Consider the following 6,613-nt stretch of genomic DNA (forward strand, 5'->3'; position numbering starts at 1 on the left):
TATCGATAAAATATTAAATGTAGATGATAATTATAATACACTATTAAATTATTAAATCATTGGAGAAAAAAAGGATTGCAGGCAATTTAAACAATCTTAAAATTTTGTATTCATTTTAAGGCTGTGTACGCGGTCCGTGCGCTGTTTGGCTCAAATATGTGATTTTTCAAACCAGATTGTCCATCAACCACTTATCTTACAAACATATGAATTACTAATAATTTTAGGAAATTTTATTGTCTTTGTAGTTAGTTAAGAGTTTTTTTCAATTAATACAGTATTTCTGAATACCATCAAGATAACTGAGCCGATGATTACTTGATTTCACTTTTAGTGTCAATTTCGAAGCTAAAAACATCTGAAATTGCTGACAGATCTAACACACAATTATTTTTAACTAACTGCAAAAATCCTTATTAAAATAGTTAGTTAAAAGATTTTTTTATTTTGGACTCCTAACTTACGAAATTAAAATCCGAACAATGTGAATTTTTTTAGAAATTACAGTCGACAAAATGATTATTTTCACCAAGATATTTGACTTTATTGAATATAATTTATACATATTGCAATAAAAGAATGTCTTACTTATAAGATAAAATTTAAAAAATCAACTAAGGTACCTCTATTATTTTTCTACAATTTTTTTTAAAGTACTATAAGACCTCATTCACACGAGAGCTTTTTTAACGTCCGTTAAAAAAGCGTCCAAATAGAACAAATGCATTCCCAAGTATATGTTCACACGTCAGCGCTTTTAAAGCGCGACGCTTTTTTATCGCGCAGTGTTCTATTTTCAACGCTCGGCGTTGGGCGTTAAATAAAATAGACCATAGGAAACTTCTTACTATTATTCAGACGAGCGCTAAAAAAGCGCCGGCGCTGCGTTCAGTATGCCGCACGCTCGCTCAGCGGTAGCACGTGTTTGTTGTGCTTATAATCATCAGAAAATCGATACGATGTCGTGGATTGTTGATCCCGAACTATTAATTATAGATGTGGAGTCTCGTCCGTTCCTGTATTCAAAATCGTTATAGACATTTGAAAATAATTAAAAAAATTCCGGGGTATTGCCTTAACTCTTCGTACAGTGTCACAAACTGCCCTTTTAAGTATCTCTGTTCATTCAGAGGATGTACCCAGAATGCCTTTTGTTTTCTTTTTCGTCTTTTAATAACACAAATCGCTAGTGCCATTAATTTAGCAGAAACCATTTCCACGTCTTACTGAAGCCAGAGACGAGACATGAGTGATTTTAAAGCGTTAGTATGAACAACCACAGAGAGAACGTTTAAAAAGCGCCAACGCTGGGTTTTAAGGTGATGAATTAATTTTTCTAACATTTACGGCCCTTTTCAAACCTTCGTAATTTTTATATTATTAAAGTTGTCGTGATGAAAATTCTTGACAAGAAAGTTCAATAGTAACACAATACGTCTACCGTTTTAGAAACATGATTCCATGATATTTTCTCGATAGAAAAAAAATACAAAGTTATCATTGTTATTTTTTTTTAATCTCTGGCATCTTCAAAATAACAAACGTAAAGTTACGACTTTTTGGATATTAACTATAAAATATACAACCTATACGTCTACCGTGTTAGAATTTTGAAATATGCGATGGTTTTGAAATAAACAAGAAATACTTGAAATTAGCGCCTGACCAGCCAATATAGCGAGAGCCGCCCTGTACCTTCCTACCCCGATCGCTGCACGAGTCATTCCCGCTACGGCCGTCACACGGGGAACTTGTGTCGCTCGCGCAATCGTAAAAAAGGGTGACAACACGATAAGACAAAATGAGACAAATGGGGACAATAAAGAAAATAAGAAGAAGAAACATAAAGGTTGGAGAAAAAAGAATGCTTACAATTGGAACAAATTAATGAAGAAGTTGGTTTTATTTTAAATTTGATGATAATTGTATTATAGACGATGTTTGATATGTACCCCTGTTTTAAGTACATAACGAATGTGTAAGATTTTTTTCATTTATAGCATAGATAATCTTTTCAGAAATCCGGAATCCAGAAGGAAAATAAACCCACTGATTGTTCACAATGTGAACCCACTCCTTCGTAAGTACCTTTATTCAGTCAAAAATGTATGTTATCAACGTTCTACTGGTTTTATCGCATGATTCCATTTTTAGCAAAAAGCAACAAAGTGCAAAGAAATAAAAGATCATGGTGAACTTAGTGGAAGTATGGCGGACGTGATATGGAACAGGAGCTCATTGGAGTAGTATTATATTTAAAAAAAATACGAAAAAATTTCAAGAATTACATTTCTTAGTAGGTGGTAGATAAGTATGTTGTATAAAGAATTTGATGTTGATATTTATTTCATTTATACTTACTACACCTGTGCGGGAAATTGCTTAGTACTAAAACAGGTTTATATTCATATTTACATAGTAATGTGAGTTTTAATTTCGAAAAATTTTGTGTAAGTATATTAAATTGAGTTCCTGGGTGATCTGGAAACACAATTGGGCCCGGAAGATGGCGCTGCAGTCACTCCTCCTAATCACATGAACCGATTTGGATGAATATTTGTGTGCACATTTCATTGTTGTGGGATGATTGGTTGATTCGTTTTCACATTAGCTAATATTATGTATTTTTGTTGTAAACTTAATTTAATGTTTATAATACATTATTATTGGTATAAATAAGCCAGTGTTCGTCTCACATTGCTGTACCTGCCTACCTACCCTACCAGGGCCTAACTTTGTTCTGGCTATTTTATTTTGATTGTTTGTAATGAATAATTACAATTATAATAGAGTGCAAAAAATAAATATATGCGTCAATATATTTTGTGTTTTTTTTTAAACAATTTTTCTATTTAAAAAAATATCATTCCGACCGCGGCTTTGCCCGCTTGGAATTAGGTTATATCGTGAATCCTGTTTTATCCCACAGAAGTGTTCAGTTCGGATAAAAAGTATCCTATGTGTAAATCCAGGTAATTAGCTATATTTTATCAAAATTGGTAATGTAGTCTTGACGTGATTAAGTAACAACTAACAAAAAAATATACAAATTAACATCCAAAGTTTCGCATCAGTTTTACTGTATTAGTGATATCTTCCACTCTTGACTTTGACTGAGAAGAATTAGGGTTTATAACTTCTTTCAGAAATAGTACCTTTCATTTCTGGGCATGATGTAATATCTACGTCAGCATCAAATTCTATCTAAATCAATTCAGTAGTCCGCGTTATTGATTACCATTTCATTTTTTCAGAGTAACAATATTTTTGTTATTTTAAAGATTATTTATAACCTGTATTATTTTGTAATAAAGTAAACATTACGAAATAATAATAATTATTAATAATGTCTAAGTAGTTGTTGGAAAGAAGATTATTTGTTTATAAGCAAGAAAATAAAACCAATAAATCAACAATTGAATAAATATATAACAATATTATAACTGTATGACGACTCCATACATGTTTGTCCCGAGTCGGCCAGCGGCAGCGCGGCGAGTTTGCAAGAATGACTTCGCGCACACCCGCGTTCGCGATAGCGAGCTATTAGACTCCGCCCGCCAAGCAGTGGATTTTTTTTTGTGTATCGTCTTAAGGCGTTAATAGGGGCTAGCGACCTTGACGACGATTTACAAGGCGGGATCGGGGGACCGGCGCGAATCTACCGTAGTAAAAGTACGTATAAAAATTATTTAAAATGATATTTGGGTATGGAATCAAAATTTAAAACAACCATGCCCTGTGTTTCAATTTCATAAACACACTGTAAAAATTCTACAATAATTGACGTTATATTGACTTAGCGTTTTGGTTTAAAGTCCAAAAATCTACCTCAGTTCATGATTTTTTTCCAAAAAACCTGATTGTAAAATAAACAAATTAAAACAACCATGCCCTTTATCATATTCGAAACTTTAATATACATTTTTTTTAGATATGTACATTAAGAATCTAAGAAGAAAAACGGTTATAACTAGAGTTAATTTTCGGTATTAAAAGGTCATTCTACCCGATTCACGCCTTAACGCAACGCTTTTTTAACTCTCGTGTGAATGAGGTCTAAAACACTGCGCGCGACCCGATTAAAATCAGTCGGCAGCGAGCCTTTCCAGAGAGAGGACATGTTGCTCGGCGCTCTCCTGTGGACCTATGCTGTTCATAGTAAAAGGATAGCGCAAGCCGCGATCTATCGTAATAGATCGCGGAGTTTTTGACTTGCGTTAAATAGAATATGCGCTCTTAACTTACCAAACTTTTTAAATTGAATCATCGAGCCACCACTGTTTACACTAATTTATTATATTTGCAATCATTTATATAATTTATCTACCGTTGTATATGTAAAAACTTACAAATATTTGTTCTATTTACATTTATTTGAGAAAATAATTGTAATGTAAGAAAATATATAACTATAGAGCAATAATTTTAGTTGTGTACCTTATTACTTGGTAATATCAGATTACTCGTTGATCGAAAGTTGTCGAAGAAAACATTACTTTTACATACTATTATGTTTCTCGGCGGAACAATGAAGAGCATACAAAATAAAATATTAAACAAATTAGGATGTTATATTTAGTTACACTATAAGTACATAGTCTCTAAGTCGTAACATAGTACAATAAATGATATGTATAATATCCCTACATATCTAATATTACACAGTATTCACTATTCGCTATGAAAATTGTTTGTTCGATTGTTAGAAGAACTATAAAATACTATTTTGATTAAATTCTGGTAAATTTGTGGGTTGTGAGCATGTTGATATTAATGTGTGTTTCATCATCATCATCATCATCAGCCCATATACGTTCCCACTGCTGGGACACGGGCCTCCTATAAGGGTACAGGCCATAATCCACCACGCTGGCCAAGTGCGGGTTGGCGGATGACACATGTCGTCGAACTTTTGATTCTTCGACATGTCGGTTTCCTCACGATGTTTTCCTTCACCGTTCGAGCAGTGGTGATGTTACAACATGCGCAGATAAATTGAAAAGTGTTTATGTTTAACTAAATCTTAATTTTTCATCATGTCAAATACCTACTAAACTTGAAATTCCTTAGGTATAGGTACCTACTGGAGAAATTTCATGGGCAAGTCGTATTGTCAATTTATGCTCTGCTAACTTAATAATTTCTATAGTATCTACTTTAATGATGTTTTTGCTCTCACCCTATGACAAAATTAACAATTATCCAAAACTTCAAATTTTAACTTCGCGTTTTATTTTTAAGGGCTGATTTTTCAATCCTTGGTTAAAACTTATTCGTCGAATAATGTATTAAACTACCATTTTAAAAACGCATTCTAATTGTCCGTATTTGACAGTTTACGTGACATTTTAATATTATCGTGTAATACTTTATTGGACGGATAAGTTTTATCCAAGCATTGAAAAATCGGAAATAAAAATAATAATAAATAATTCCCCAAGTAACATTTCCCTTTTACCAAATTGGATTCAGCTATAAATATCACACCATTATATCCAAATTAATTTAAAAGTATTCCAATGTGTAGGTAGTTGCCATTTTGTTCAATTATTTTATTTGAAACAAAGCTAAATTCTTACATGTAATATATTATTTAAATTGAGTTTTTCCACAAGAGCAAACGGGAATAATGAATCAGGTTATTACAATTATTGAGATTGCGTGGGACATGACTGTTTTATTTATAATGTTTTATATTTACGTATCTTTTTATAAATTTGATATAGACATATATTTTGTTAATCAATTAGAAAAAAATCTCTAAAACCTCTTGTCTATAATGAATAAGAGAAACCTTTTCTTGATATAATAATATCTAACCAAGTATCATTTCATTGTGCTGATTATAAACGAACGAAAATACTCCCTTTATTTCGATAATATCTACCAATGGAAAGATATTAATTATTATGTTCTTAATGTCATTGCACTATTCTACGCCGATTAGTAACAAAAAGAAATGGATAAAATTGTAAACATTTTACAGTTTAAAATCTCGCAAGTTGTAATATAAACAAGCGGTATTTATAATCTTACTGTGACATAGATATTACACAAGTCATTGTTTACCATTCAAATCGATTAAGCTTTTTAAATGCTTCTTTGAACTAAAAATTCAATTAATTCACATCAATCAAAATAGGCTAAGAAATTAATTTACCTATGTGATGCAATCATATTTCTATGTAAATGAGACCTAAACTAAAACCTAGTAGGTATATTCCTAGGTTATTTGTTAATCAATCCCAGCTAATCAAATCTTATTCAAAACACTTATGCAATTTAAAGCTCGCTCCTGCGATCCGTATTCCCACGTTTAACATCCAAATTGGGATTCAAACCGATGCTGCCAACTACCAACAACGTAACGACGTTCAAATGAATCTTACATCGAGGGAGTAGAGTTCAAATTCGTTTGTTTATCGTGTCGAGATCGAAAACTTAGTTCGCTTTTGATTACCCTACCAAGTACAGATTTGCTGTTAATCTAAGCTGTATTGTGTGTGCATTAGGGTTGAGATTTGCGTGTGTTACAGGGTTTGGAGAAAGGTAGATAGCACGGGTTAACTTTTGATGGTTCTGTTCGTTAACTATGTGGGAAGGAGTCGTT

The 6,613-nt window shown here is 32.4% G+C and overlaps 1 long non-coding RNA gene across 1 annotated transcript; it reads left to right on the top strand.

Annotated features, from left to right (window-relative positions):
- Positions 1-1,447: 1,447 nt before the first annotated feature.
- LOC149906888 (uncharacterized) lies at positions 1,448-3,262 on the top strand. The gene is made up of 3 exons (XR_016456938.1): positions 1,448-1,895; positions 2,019-2,080; positions 2,155-3,262. It is a non-coding gene; the product is annotated as an uncharacterized LOC149906888 (long non-coding RNA).
- The last annotated feature ends 3,351 nt before the right edge of the window (positions 3,263-6,613 follow it).

This window comes from Colias eurytheme, chromosome 7 (genome assembly GCF_061535395.1).
Source record: "Colias eurytheme isolate Ceu_HAF_F1 chromosome 7, ilColEury1 Martin Lab GWU primary, whole genome shotgun sequence".
Lineage (NCBI taxonomy): Eukaryota > Metazoa > Arthropoda > Insecta > Lepidoptera > Pieridae > Colias > Colias eurytheme.